This window comes from Lithobates pipiens, unplaced genomic scaffold (assembly GCF_037356315.1).
Source record: "Lithobates pipiens isolate NorthernLeopardFrog02 unplaced genomic scaffold, aLitPip1_a1.2 Scaffold_16, whole genome shotgun sequence".
In the NCBI taxonomy this organism is placed as follows: domain Eukaryota; kingdom Metazoa; phylum Chordata; class Amphibia; order Anura; family Ranidae; genus Lithobates; species Lithobates pipiens.
In genome coordinates this window covers 502,437,599-502,452,564 of record NW_027507748.1, presented here as the reverse complement: position 1 = coordinate 502,452,564, position 14,966 = coordinate 502,437,599, and positions in this window count along the sequence as shown.

Below are 14,966 nucleotides of genomic sequence, written 5' to 3'. Positions count from 1 at the left end.
AGCTCAAGCAGGCACACAGATGGTCAGGACCTGAAACAAGCTGAAAAGACACCAGCGGGCTCAAACTAAGTGCAGCAATGAGGTGGTACAAGGTAGCAGAAAACAATTACCGTATATACTCGAGTATAAGCCGAGATTTTCAGCCTCTTTTTTGAGGCTGAAAGTGCCCCCCTCGGCTTATACTCGAGTCATCGCTGTCTGCCCGCTCGATCAGCGTGTCGAGCAGACAGACAGCGGCCATTCTGATTCAAAAGCCGCGCCTCCGGCTCCCCCTTCGCCTGTGATAGGCGGAACACTGAATTTCCCAGCAGCCTGTGTTCCGCCTATCACGGACTTCGTATCATCCTCGTACTACGGACGAGGATGATACGACGTCTGTGATAGGCGGAACACAGGCTGCTGGGAAATTCAGTGTTCCGCCTATCACAGGCGAAGGCGGCGGCGCAGCTTTTGAATTTTACAATGGCCGCCGACGAACGAAGAGGGCACGGGACGGAGGCAAGGCACAGGACGGCACGGCACGGGACGGGACGGGACGGGACCGGAGGCAAGGCACGGCGGCGAGGCACGGCGGCGAGGCACGGCGGCGAGGCACGGAGGCAAGGAGGCTCGGCACGGGACGGAGGCTCGGGACAAAGGCTCAGGACACAGGTAGGCTGGACACACACACACACACACACACACACACACACACACACACACACACACACACGGATACACACACACACACAGGGATGGATGGATGGATGGAGACACACACACACAGGGATGGACGGACACACAGGGATGGACGGACACACAGGGATGGACGGACACACAGGGATGGACGGACACACACACAGGGATGGACAGGCATGTCTTACCCTCGGCTTATACACGAGTCAATAAGTTTGCCAGTTTTTTTGGGGGTAAATTGGGGGCCTCGGCTTATATTCGGGTCGGCCTATACTCGAGTATATACGGTATCTCCCCCCCCCCCCTCCCAATCAGGTAAATGATAATGCATAGTGGACAATGGCCTCAGTAGGTTCCTTCTTTCAGAAGGTTATGGTCCAAGATTCACTGCCACCGTTTGGGTGGGTAGAAGTATCCAGGCAGCCAGGAGCAGGAATTGGAAAGCTGGAGGTCTGTAGAATGCAAGTGGACTGGAAGTGACAGTGTGGGATGCAAAATGGGGGAATGGCTACACGTTTTGAAGCTTCGCCTCTTTCTCAGACTGTCTTTGCACCATATTTACCTGCTGCCAGAAAGCGGAGCAGGGTTAGTGTCCTGGATTTTACCTACTAATGTTAAGAAACGGCTAGATCACCTCCCTGTCCCAGGTCAGTGAGGGAACATAAAAATGCTGATGCAAAAATCACACTTAAATGATTCAGATCATCAAACTAATTTTAATATTACCCAAAGATAACCTGAGTAAATCCAAGATGCAGTTTTTAAATTATTTCATTTATTAAGGGAAAAAACCTGTTCAAACCTGCCTGGCCCTATGTGAAAACGTAATTGCCCCCTCCCATGCTGAATCATGAATGAACTCATTAATCACAATTTTTTGAAAAGCTCAGTTAAATTTCACTTGCCACACCCAGGCCTGATTACTGCCAGACCCATTGAATCAAGAAATCACATAAATAGAAGTTGTCTGACAAAGTGAAGCACGCTAACAGATCACAAAAAGCCACATATCATGCCACAATCTAACAAATTCAAAAACAGATTGGAAACAAAGTAATGTATCAGACTATGAAGTGTTTCACATCAATTTCTAAGGCTTTGGAACTCTGGTGAGCCATTATCCACAAATGGAGATAATTTGGAACAGTGGTAAACCTTCCCAGAAGTGGCCGGCCTACAAAAATTACTCTTAAGAGCATGATGATGACTCATCCAAAAGGTCATAAAAGAACCCATAACAACATCTAAAGAATTGCAGGTCACACTTGCCTCAGGTAAGATCAGTGTTCGTGATTCAACAATAAGAAAGAGACTGGGCAAAAATAGCATCCACGGGAGAGTTCCGAGGCCAAAGCCACTTCTGACCAAAAAGAACACACAGGCTCACCTGTTGTACCTGCATTACTTGATATATATTGTATCTTTCTATAGTTCAGCTTTTGAAATTTAGTGTTTTCTCCATTATCTTAAAACAAACTTCCATTGAAGCTACATGCACATATAGCTGAATATTTTAGAAAAATGCTATTGCCTATAAGAAAACATTAGCAAAACCCAACATGATTGTTATTTTTCAGTGGGAAGTAGGTTTTAATATATAGTGTGTATGTGATGATTGTAAAAACTTGACTTTATTCAAAACTATATGATCAGGAGCCAGTCGGCATGCTAGTTTTCCAGCATGCTTATCCAACAGAAGCTGGCCGGCTGACATACACATAGGCCGAATATCAGCTGTTTTTTATTGAACCAGCTGATGTCTTCTGACATTTGGCCTGTATGTATGGGGCTTTCAAGTTTTCAGTCTTTCTCAGCATACCTAAAGTTTTCTTTTAATGAGTTTAAACTTTAACCATTTGAGAGCATAAAGCATTCTTCATACAGTCTATAGTGCTTCCCCTCTGGGAATGCACCTACAGATTTAAATGAAAGGTACCCTCCATATGTCTGATAACCAAGGTTCCAGTCTGTAAATACATTCTGTCAGTGGCTCTTTTTGCACTAATCACTGTTTCTGCACACAAACGCATATATATATATATATATATATATATATATATATATATATATATATATATATATAAATTCTTACAGGACTAAATTCCTCCCCAAACAGTGAAAGTAAAATACTGTATTGTACTGCATGAATACACTGCTGACGTGTCACCATATATAGTAACAGCATACTATTGCAACAAAAGCTCTATTTTTCACCACTATAAATCAATGATTGAGCTCTACTCTAGTGGCTGTGCCTACCCTAGGCATGTGCACATTACTTAGCCTGCATGTATTTATTATAAAATATACAATATCTCACAAAAGTGAGTACACCCCTCACATTTTTGTAAATATATATTTTGTCTGGCCACCATTATTTTCCAGCACTGCCTCAACCCTCGTGTGCATGGAGTTCACCAGAGCTTCACAGGTTGCCACTGGAGTCCTCTTCCACTCCTCCATGACGACATCACGGAGCTGGTGGATGTTAGAGACCTTGCGCTCCTCCACCTTCTGTTTGAGGATGCCCCACAGATACTCAATAGGGTTTAGGTCTGGAGATAGCCAGTCAATCACCTTTACCCTCAGCTTCTTTAGCAAGGCAGTGGTCATCTTGGAGGTGTGTTTGGGGTTGTTATTGTGTTGGAATACTGCCCTGCAGCCCAATCGCTGAAGGGAGGGGATCATGCTTTGCTTTAGTATGTCACAGTCAGGGCTGGACTTACCATTGGGCTTGACTGGGCTCAAGCCCATGGGCCCTGCCGGGATACATAGCCAAGTGCACTCAACTCGGCTCACAGTCACGCCCAGTCCCGCCCTATGATGGACATAACACAGGGACAGGGCATGACTGTGTGCCGAGCCGAGTACACTCGTCTACTCTTGGCTCTGCTCGGGACTGCGAGAGGACCCGAGAGGACCTGACAGCTGCCAAGAGGACCCGAGAGCCGCCGAGAGGACCAGATAGCCGCTGAGCCGCCGAGATACACAGGACTCTGTATCTCGGCTGCACCATTTTGAAGCTTCAAGACTGCAATGGCAAGGCTGCAACTGACAAGGCTGCAATGACACTGGACAAGGCTGCAGATGGACACTGATAAGGCTGCATTGATGGGTATCTAAATGTAAGTTTTTTCCTTAAACTTCTCTCCTAAAAGTTTTTTTCCTTAAAATTCCCTCCTAAACTTGAGGTGCGTGGTATACACCAAAACGTGTTAAGCGCCAATAAATACGGTAATGTATAGAAGGCAGGGCCCGAAAGTGACTCAAGCCCAGGGGCCCCCACCACCCTAAGTCCTGCCCTGGTCACAGTACATGTTGGCATTCATGGTTCCCTCAATGAACTCTAGCTCCCTAGTGCCAGCAGCACTAATGCAGCCCCAGACCATGACACACTCACCACCACCATTCTTGACTGTAGGCAAGACACACTTATCTTTGTACTCCTCAATTGGTTGCAGCCACACATGCTTGACACCATCTGAACTAAATAAGTTTATCTTGGTCTCATCAGACCACAGGACATGGGTCCAGTAATCCATGTCCTTAGTCTGCTTGTCTGCAGCAAACTGTTTGTGGGCTTTCTTGTGCACCATCTTCCTTCTGGGATGACAGCTATCCAGACCAATTTGATGCAGTGTGCGGCATATGGTCTGAGCACTGACAGGCTGACCCCCCACCCCTACAACCTCTGCAGCAATGCTGGCAGCACTTATACGTCTATTTCCCAAAGACAACTTCTGGATATGACGTTGAGCATGTGCACTCAACTTCTTTGGTCGACCATGGCGAGACCTGTTCTGAGTGGAACCTGTTCGGTTAAACCGCTGTAAGGTCTTGGCCACCATGCTACAGCTCAGTTTCAGGGCCCTTCTTATAGGCTAAGCCATCTTCTTTATGTAGAGCAACAATAATTTTTTTCAGATCCTGAGAGAGTTCTTTGCCATGAGGGACCACGTTGAGCTTCCAGTGACTAGTATGAGAGAGTGAGAGCGATGACATTGAATTTAGCACGCCTGCTCCCCATTCACACCTGAGACCTTGTAACACTAACTAGTCACATGACACAGGGAGGGAAAATGGCTAATGGAGCCCAATTTGGACATTTTCACTTAGAGGTGTATTAACTTTTGTTGTCAGCGGTTTAGACATTAATGGCTGTGTGTTAAGTTATTTTGAGGGGACAGCAAATTAACACTGTTATACAAGCAGCACAACTTCCTCCCAAATAGTAAAAGTACAATAATGTGTTGTACTGCATGAATACACTGCTGACATGTCACCATATACAGTAACAGCATGCTTTTGCAACAAAAGCTCTGCCTTTCATCATCATAAAGTAATGATCGAGCTCTAATCTAGTGACTGTGCCTACCCTATGCATGTGCACATCACATAGCCTGCATGGATTTACCATAAAAAAAAAAAATATATATATATGTATAGATGTATATACATATATATATGATATTCAATCCTCTTTAAATGGTAAGGAGATGTGGTTTAATCTAGTGGACTCACCTTGTTAATGTATTCTCTATGTGATAGTATTCATTCACAGAATGAGATAGGATAACTGATAATTACGTTAGCTTTTTGATAAACAGTAAATTTGTATTTGGATCTTGGGCTTCCAAGCTATAATACACAATCACACTGTGTATGTTTTATACCTGGTTGTTTGCAAGATTGGTTAGGGCAATAAATCACACAGTCTGGCATGTATTATTCTAAACAAATAGGATTTCCCATTTTAAGGGTCTTTTCAGTTGTCAAGCCTCCAAATCAATGTAAAACAAAGCAAATGTATTCAGTGTAAACACATATCCTCAATGACCTGATTACCCAGACTGTAGTTTGTTAAGAACGTTAGACACTAGTTAATATAATGCATATCCAAAGTTCTGATTATAATTGAATTTTTACTAGATGCCCATTATAAGTTTTAAACAAAGAAAATACACATGGTTTGGTAAATTCTGTATTATTTAAATACAAAAATGTGCTAATATAATGCAGAGAGAAATTACAGTTGGCTAAGAAATGATGGTTTCCAATCCCAGTTGACATAAATAACGGGGATTTCCATCTGGTATTGAGTTACTGGTATTCAAAAACTTAAAATGTGTTTGTAGCCAGCAATAAAATGAATTCGATCTAATTAAGGGGCAATTTATTAAAGCACTTTAGCACAATACGATTATATAGACCTTGTCTAATGATAATCAGCTTATGTAGACTCTGGTAAATATCTCTTTGGACAAACCCCCTGGGATTTTAGATACAATATTACAAAAGCTGCTTTAATGCATGAATCTGATTATTTAACCACTTCAATACTGGGCACTTATACACCTTCCTGCCCAGACGAATTTTGAGCTTTCAGCGCTGTCGCACTTTGAATGACAATTGCGCGGTAATGCTACATTGTACCCAAACTAAATTTTTATCATTTTGTTCCCACAAATTAAGCTTTCTTTTGGTGGTATTTGATTGTCTCTGGGATTTTTATTTTCTGCTAAACAAATAAAAAAAGACCGGAAATTTTGAAAAAAAAAACATGTTTTTTTTGTTTCAGTTACAAAACTTTGTAAATAAGTACGTTTTCTCCTTCACTGATGGGCACTGATGGGGCTGCAGTGGCGGCACTGATAAGGCGGCACTGATGGGCACCGATGAGGTGGCACCAATGAAGTGGCACTGATAGGCGGCACTGATAGGTGACACTGATATGCGACACAGATAGACACTGATAGGTGGCACAAATAGGCACTGATAGGTGGCATGGATTGTCATGGATAGGTGGCACGGATTGGCATGTATGGGCGGCATGGATAGGTGGCACAAATGGGCATGAATAGATGGCACGGATGGGCATGGATAGGCAGCACGGATGGGCATGGATGGGCACTGATAGGCAGCATGGATTGGCACTGATAGGCAGCATAGATGGGCACTGATAGGCGGCACGGATAGGCGGCATTGTAGTGTAAAGTATTGTAGGTATGAATGCCAATCAGTGCCAAACAATAATGGAAGGCAATCAGTGATGCCCATTTTTGGGCACTGATTGGCATCCATTATGGGCACTGATTGGCATCCATTATGGGCACTGACTGGAATCCCTGGTGGTCTAGGGGGGCATACCTGGTTCTGGGCATCCCTGGTGGTCTGGTGGCATCCCTGGTGGTCCAGTGTGGGTATCCTCGGGGGGGCTGTGCTGATAATGGATCAGCACAGACCCCCCCTGTCAGAAGAGCAGCCGATCGGCTCTCCTCTACTCGCGTCTGACAGACACGAGTGAGGAAAAGCCAATCACCGGCTCTTTCTATTTACATTGTGATCAGCCGTGATTGGACATGGCTGATCATGTGGTAAAGAGTCTCCGTCAGAGACTCTTTACCAAGATCGTAGTTGCGGTGTGTCAGACTGACACACCGCAACAACGATCGCCACGATGCGCGCCCCCGGGGGCGCGCAGCGGCTTAATATCCTGATCATGTCATATGATGTCCGGTCAGGATATTAAAACCACTTTGCCACCGTCATTTTGCTATATGGCAGGTGGCAAGTGGTTAAATAATATGACATACATATAGAATTTTCTGTCAAATGTCATTTCCTTACAATTGTCAACCTGGATAGGTTCCATAAATCATTGATACACAGAATGCGATCAGAAATGTAATTTCCTGCTCATGAAGCAATGCGATTGCAATACTGATTTTATCAGGAGTCAAATTTTAGGCAACTTGTACAATGGTATTTGCCCTAAGGCTTGCCTACACCTAAAGGGATGCAGATACTGCAGCTTTCTTCAACAGAGGTTTGAAAAACCAGGCAAAAAAAGAAGTCTGTTTAAAGCTTAGGTTGGCATACTGGCATAAATCATGTCTGTAATTTGAGTTCTATGAGCAGAAATGTACTGTGGATTATGTATACTAATGCCCCGTACACACGAGCGGACTTTTCAACATCCAAAGTCCGAAGGACCGAGTCCATCAGACTATCCGATCGTGTGTGGGCTGCAACGGACTTTTGATTCGCCAAAGTCTGACGGACTTTAGAAATGAAGCATGCTTCAAATTTTCCCGAAGGAACTCCGCCGGACCCGGTCCCCTTCGAAAACTCCGCTCGTGTGTATGCTACTCCGACGGACTAAAACCGACGCTAGGGCAGCTATTGGCTACTGGCTATGAACTTCCTTATTCGAGTCGGGTCGTACGTCATCACGTTTGAATCCGTCGGAGTTTAGTGTGATCGTGTGTGGCCAAGTCCGTTCGGCCGAAAAGTCTGTCAGAACTCCGTCGGAACTCCGGCGGAACTCCGGCGGAACTCCTTTGGAAGTCTGTCGGACATAAGTCCTCTCGTGTGTACGCCCCGTACACACGAGAGGACTTATGTCCGACAGACTTCCAAAGGAGTTCCGCCGGAGTTCCGACGGAGTTCTGACAGACTTTTCGGCCGAACGGACTTGGCCACACACGATCACACTAAACTCCGACGGATTCGAACGTGATGACGTACGACCCGACTCGAATAAGGAAGTTCATAGCCAGTAGCCAATAGCTACCCTAGCGTCGGTTTTAGTCAGTCGGAGTAGCATACACACGAGCGGAGTTTTCGAAGGGGACCGGGTCCGGCGGAGTTCCTTCGGGAAAATTTGAAGCATGCTTCATTTCTAAAGTCCGTCAGACTTTGGCGAATCAAAAGTCCGTTGCAGCCCACACACGATCGGATAGTCTGACGGACTCGGTCCTTCGGACTTTGGATGTTGAAAAGTCCGCTCGTGTGTACGGGGCATAAGTGTAACCATCATGGGCATGATGTCCCATGTGTGTACTGATAATTATACTGGAGCAGAAGAATTACATAACTTGGTCTGATGTTAAAGTGGTTGTAAACCCTTACAAACCACTTTGACCTACAGGTAAGCCTAGATTAAGGTTTACCTGTAGGTCCGAGAAATATCTCCCAAACCTATACGGTTTAGGAGATATTTGCCCGAAGACGGGCACCGCTATCTACGGCGCATGCGCCGTAGACAGCGGCGCGCAGGCGCACTGAGCGGGGCATAGTCGATGACGGCAATACCGCGAGTCTCGGCTCCCGTGCGCATGCGCGGGAGTGACGTCATCGCTGCTCCGGCGAATCACAGCGCCGGAGCAGCGAGACCCACGGAGACCCACCAAGAAGATGGACGCTCAGAACTACAGGGGACAGCGGTGACTTCGCTGGCTCCTGTGTCAGGTAAGTGACACATAATGGACTACTATGTGATGCATAGTAGTCCATTATGCTTTGCCTTTACAGGGAATGAAAGAGGAAGTAAACTCATCAGGGTTTACTTCCTCTTTAAACCCCATAGCAAGATCGGTGAAGGTACTGGAAAGAGCAAGAGAATATATATATTGATATTGGTATGGAAAATGGTATCTGGTTTATTGTGTTGTCTCTAATATGTAGATGATAAATAATAAAATAAGAATTTGTACCTGCAATACTTCTCTTGATTCCAGAGCTGTCCCCAATACTAACTGATTTCTGCCATTAGATGTCCTCAGTCTTTTAGGTCATTCAGCCTACTTCCTCTGAGCTCAGGCTGTGTGATGATGCCACCCCATGTGTGTGTTCGTAACTGCCTGGCTCAGAGGAAGTGGTCAGATTAAACTACGACTGTACTATATCTAGTGGCAAAAATGTATTACTATAGGGGGACAACTGTAGATTGAAGGTGTATTACTGAATGCATTACTGTACAGAATGGCATTCATTCATTACTACATAAGCATTGTTCAGTGCAGCTGTAAGGACTACTCTCTGGCAACACAGTGCATTCACACAGGGGCAACACAACTTCCAGCGTGACTTTGGGAGACAACTTGGACACAACTTGAGTGTGAATCACAGCGCGACTTGCGGCGACTTACAACACGACTTTAAGTCGCCCTAGGCCAGGCGACTTTAATTAAAAAAAAAAAACTGCATGGGTTCCCCTCCAAGAGCATACCAGGCCCTTCAGGTCTGGTATGGATATTAAGGTATGGATATTAAGGGGAACCCCACGTAAAAAAAAAATGGCATGGGGGTCCCCCTCAAAATCCATACCAGACCCTTATCCGAGCACGCAACCTGGCAGGCCGCTGGAAAAGGCCGCTGGAAAAGACGGGGACGGCCCCCCCTCTTGAACCGTACCAGGCCACATGCCTTCAACATTGGGAGGGTGCTTTGGGGTAGCGGCCCCCCCAAAGCACCTTGTCCCCATGTTGATGGGTAGTTGTGGGGGTCTGCGGGTGGTGGGCTTATCGGAATCTGGAAGCCCTTTTTAACAAGGGGACCCCCAGATCCCGGCACCCCCTGTGTGAAATGGTACAAAACTACCCCTACCATTTCACCAAAATAGTGACAATAGTGAGGAAGAAGAAGATGGAGGAAGAAGATGAAGAAACCGAAGGATGAAGAAAAGAAGAAGGAAGAAGACCAGAAGAAAGAAGATGAAATAAGACTTTAATAAAGGACTTGTCAAAGACCGTCTCCTGTCATTTTTAACCCTTTTGTCACTAATTTAGTGAAATGGTAGGGGTACTTTTGTACCCCCCTTACCATTTCCCACGGGGGGTGGGATCTGGGGGCCCCCTTGTTGCTTCCAGATTCCGATAAGCCCCCCGCCCGCAGACCCCCACCGGCCAGGGTTGTGGGGATGAGACTCTTGTCCTCATCAACATGGGGACAAGGTGCTTTGGGGGGGCCACTACCCCAAAGCACCCTCCCAATGTTGAGGGCATGTGGCCTGGTACGGTTCAGGAGGGGGGTGCTCTCTCATCCCCCCCTCTTTTCCTGCGGCCTGCAGGTTGCATGCTCGGATAAGGGTCTGGTATGGATTTTGAGGGGGACCCCACGCCATTTTTTTTGGTGTGGGGTTCCCCTTAATATCCATGCAAGACCTGAATGGCCTTGTATGGATTTTGAGGGGGACCCCCATGCCATTTTCTTTTTTTTTTTGGAGCGGGATTCCCCTTAATATCCATACCAGACCTGTCTGGTATGGAATTTCGGGGGACCCCCATGCATTTTTTTTCTTAAATTTTTTTTTTCTTAATGCTAACATGACCTGTGTGCAAATAGCCTTAAAAAACCCCATAGAAGTGAACCAGCGCAAAAAAGTCAAGTTGAGAGGTGCGCCTATTCAACTTATGCAGATGAACCTATGTGACTTGACATTTACTAAGATTTTGCCTGCGCAGGTAACCAGAGCACTTTAACGGTCGCAAATGCCGTTTGCGCATGCGCAGTGCATAAAATGATCTCACGCAGTTCTAGTGTATTTGCAGGTGCAGCAAGCTTGCTCAGAGAAAGTTTATATTCCGTCCTATTTTGGCCATATTTGTTACTTGGACAGTCATATCTATACTTCCTCACATCACCCCACATCACCCCCATAATATTCGCACTTCCAGATTCTTTTAATTCTGAGTTGAAGATGCCGTGCACCAGGTCTATATCGGCGCACAGATCGCGGCTGCCCATGTGTCGGCAACATGATAGTAAATGGGGAATTGCGCTGTGTTACAGGCGCAAATGCTTTGTGAATACAAAAATGGCCATTGTGCGTCAGCGTGCGCCGCTACTCATGGTGCAAATGCTTTGTAAATCAGCCCCATTGTCTATTTTAATCCTACTAGCACAGTAAATACATAGAAAAATATATCATATTTACTTGTTTTTTTATTTTTTTATTTTTTTTACACTTCTTTAGTTACTCCCTGGTTTCTAAGCCTAGGCAAATAATGTCACACATCCCAGAAGTGTACAGAGGGGAGAAGGGGCTTTCTCAGCTAAGTACACCTTGCTATCCGGATCTGCTAAGGGCAGATGGATTCCAAAAAGTATGCATGGATCATCTGGTCATGCGCCAGAAATGCTAGGGTTTTTTTTCAAAGTGATTTCTCAGCAATATAAAGCATGGAGCCATGGATGGATGGGGGAGTTTGCATTGAATATAAAAAAATAAGTAAATAGCACTTTTGTTTGTAGTGCTTAGCTGCAGTGTAGTTCTGTTCTAAGAATATCCTTTCACCCAGAAATCAGGTTTAAACATGTCATGGATGTTTGAACCTCACTGTGATTTAGTAAGCAGAGAGGGGTGGACTTTGCACAGCACAGGTTTTAGGAAACAGACTCCCCCCCAAATTTTCCTACCATATGAATGTTTTTGGGATCTTATTGCAGCGAATGGAACATGTTTCAAAGTAGACTAAACTAGGGGAGTTTTCTGTTGCAGTGTGTTTTTTAAATAACATTATCAATTCACTTGTATGGAATTGCATGTTAACATTAATTTCCTACTACTACTACTACGTACTACTTTTTTTTACCTAAGATGGAGATGCTTCAGTTTGATGGATAGAGGTTGCCTTTGCACATTAAAAATCCTTTTGAAGATAGGTAGGGGTGGGTGTAGGTGGAAACTTATGCCGCGTACACACAATTGGAATTTTGGTCGGAAAAAGCTCTAATGGTTTTCCCCACGGAATTCCCACCGTATTTTGTTTAAGCTGTCTTGCATACAAACGGTCACACCAAATTCCGGCTGTCAAGAACGTACAACACATATGCAGGACTAGAAAAAGGAAGTTCAAGACCCAGTGCGCCACCCTTTGGGCTCCTTCTGCTAATCTTGTGTTAGTCGAAGTTTGGTGAGAGATCATTTGCGCTTTTCAGACTCGTGCTTATTCCGATCATTTTACTGCTGTTCAGTTTGTGCTTGTGGGTTTGTATCTGGTTTTCAGTGCTTGTAGTCAGTTCGTATCTGTTTTTCAGTGCGTTCTTGTCCGCTCGTTTCTGATTTTCAGTCATGGACCAAGAATTGGTTACTCCAGGGTGACCAATTCTCTCATATGCCTCTGCTGTGTGAGATCCAGGAGAATAACCCTGATGATTACAGGAATTATCTCCGGATGACAGACTCCATTTTTCACAGTTTTTTGGCTTTCCTCACCCCTTATATTAGCAGGCAGGACACCTGCATGTGTCAAGCCATCACTCTGGAGCAGAGGCTAGTCGCCACCTTGCGGTACTTGGCGACTGGGAGAAGTCTACAGGACCTCAAGTTTTCTACAGGCATCTCCCCCCAGGCTCTGGGGATCATTATTCAAGAAACCTGTTCTGCCATCATTCAGGTCCTACATTCTATGTATTTAATATTTGCTAATGTTTTGTATTTATTTCATCATTCCATAATTACCCGGATTGGAATATGCTGTGAATGTCCACTTTGTCCTCATGCATGCTTGAATGTTTTAATGCTCTTTTTTTGGCTTACATACATATTTGCCTTCACTAACCTCCCTAGCATGCTATCCTGGGCCCATACACATGTGGCTTGGTCACTTAACAATGTATTTTGTCAGCTCCATTGTAGTGATTTACCCGAAAACCCCCCTATAATGTGTACAAATGTTATTGTTGTCCTTAAATTCATGCAGAGTGTCAGAGGCTTCTTTTGGGCTCACAAACTAATTTAGAACCCTCCCCCTGTCCTAATTTGGACAATGGGCCATCAGAGGGAATAAGGAATCTGATAAGTGGACCTTATTTTTTTGTCTTTATATACACATTAAAATCAATGTTATACTGATGTTAGCCAAGAATGTTTGTGTCTAATCTGCTTGCAATGTTTATGTGCAAAATTACAAAAAAAAATTTCTGTTTTGACTGCACAGTTTCCTTCAACACCACAGGAATGGCAGACTGTGGCATCCCACTTTGCCCATCGTTGGGACTTTCCTAACAGTGGCGGGGCAATAGATGGGAAGAATGTCCACATCGTCCCATCACCCCATCCGGGGTCATACTATTTTAACTATAAGGGATTTCATAGTATCATGTTGATGGCGGTAGCGTCTGCGACATATGAGTTTCTATATGTGGATGGGGGGAAGAATGGCTGGATGTCAGATGATGGAGTCTTTTCCCGAGTTCTTGCGGACAACTCCAGAGCAATGGCTTGGGATTGCCACCTGCGGAAGGGAACGTCGGAAGACTTCTGTTTGTTTTTCTTGCTGATGAAGAATTTGGTCTGGGCAATCACGTGATGAGGCCATTCCCCCAGAGGATCCTCACCCTGGAGAAGAGGTTTTTTAATTACTGGCTGGATAATGGCCAGCTGGTTCTGCCTATTTCTAATGGCAATCAACCTGGCGAAGTGCAAACGGAACCACATTGTTTTATGCTGCTACATCCTGCACAACTTTTTAAAAAGAAATGCTCCAAATTATATAGCCTCAGTTGGGCCTGAGGCTGGACTTCAGGAATCAACACTGATGGCCCTGGTAGCTGTCCGTCCTGGCTTGCCCCCCCCAAAGCACCTGTGAAGTGCGTCAAAAATATGTGGAATATTTTATGGGTAGGAGGGCCATTGCTATGCCAGCAAATTTGTAAATATTTTAAAAAGTAAAAAAAAAAAATAATCTGATAAAATCTTGATTTGGATTTAATGCTTGGGTTTATTTTATCTGTCTCCTAGGTTATCCTAGTGCACTTGTAGTGCCAAGTGCTTTTCACATTATTTAAATAACACCCATTGTCACAGTAAAACCAACTTAATACAAAAAGTGTTATTGAGCATTGAAAGAAGAAGCCACACATTGTTGAGTAGAAAGCCTTTTACTCTATGCACAGTAAAACATTTTTTATAAAACATATAAAACATTTGGTGGTACAAAAAAACATCTTTTACCTTGAAATTTTTAAAGAAATACAGAAACAGGCATGTTTCCAAACATAACATAGACAACTCTGGAACTTACAAAGTTAAACATTGCAAACAAGAAGGCAATATCAGACATTTTATAGTGTGAAAAAGGTCTTGATCTTGTCTTCATCAGATGGAGCGAAGTCATCCCTGTGAAAGCCAAATTTAGAAGATGCACACAAATTGTGAGTCAAAATGGGCATTTTCTTTCTGATCCCATACCTAATGTCAACATGTGCTATCTCCCATCATGGGGGATCAATGGACGTGTTTTGGTTGTGCAACCACTTCCTCTCACCTACTAGAGTTGGGAGGAAGGGGTTGCACCCACAAAACACGTACATTGAAATCCCCTGATGGCAGATAGCACACGTTGACACACTGTGTGCATCTTCCAAATTTGTCTTTTAAACGGTATTAAAACTTTAGATTAAAAAAAAAAAAAAAAAAGAACAGGAATCTTTTTAGGATTTATATTCTCCCTAGTACATCAATCATGTTCTTCGATCTTTGTTCATTCTCCTTTTTTTTTTTCTTT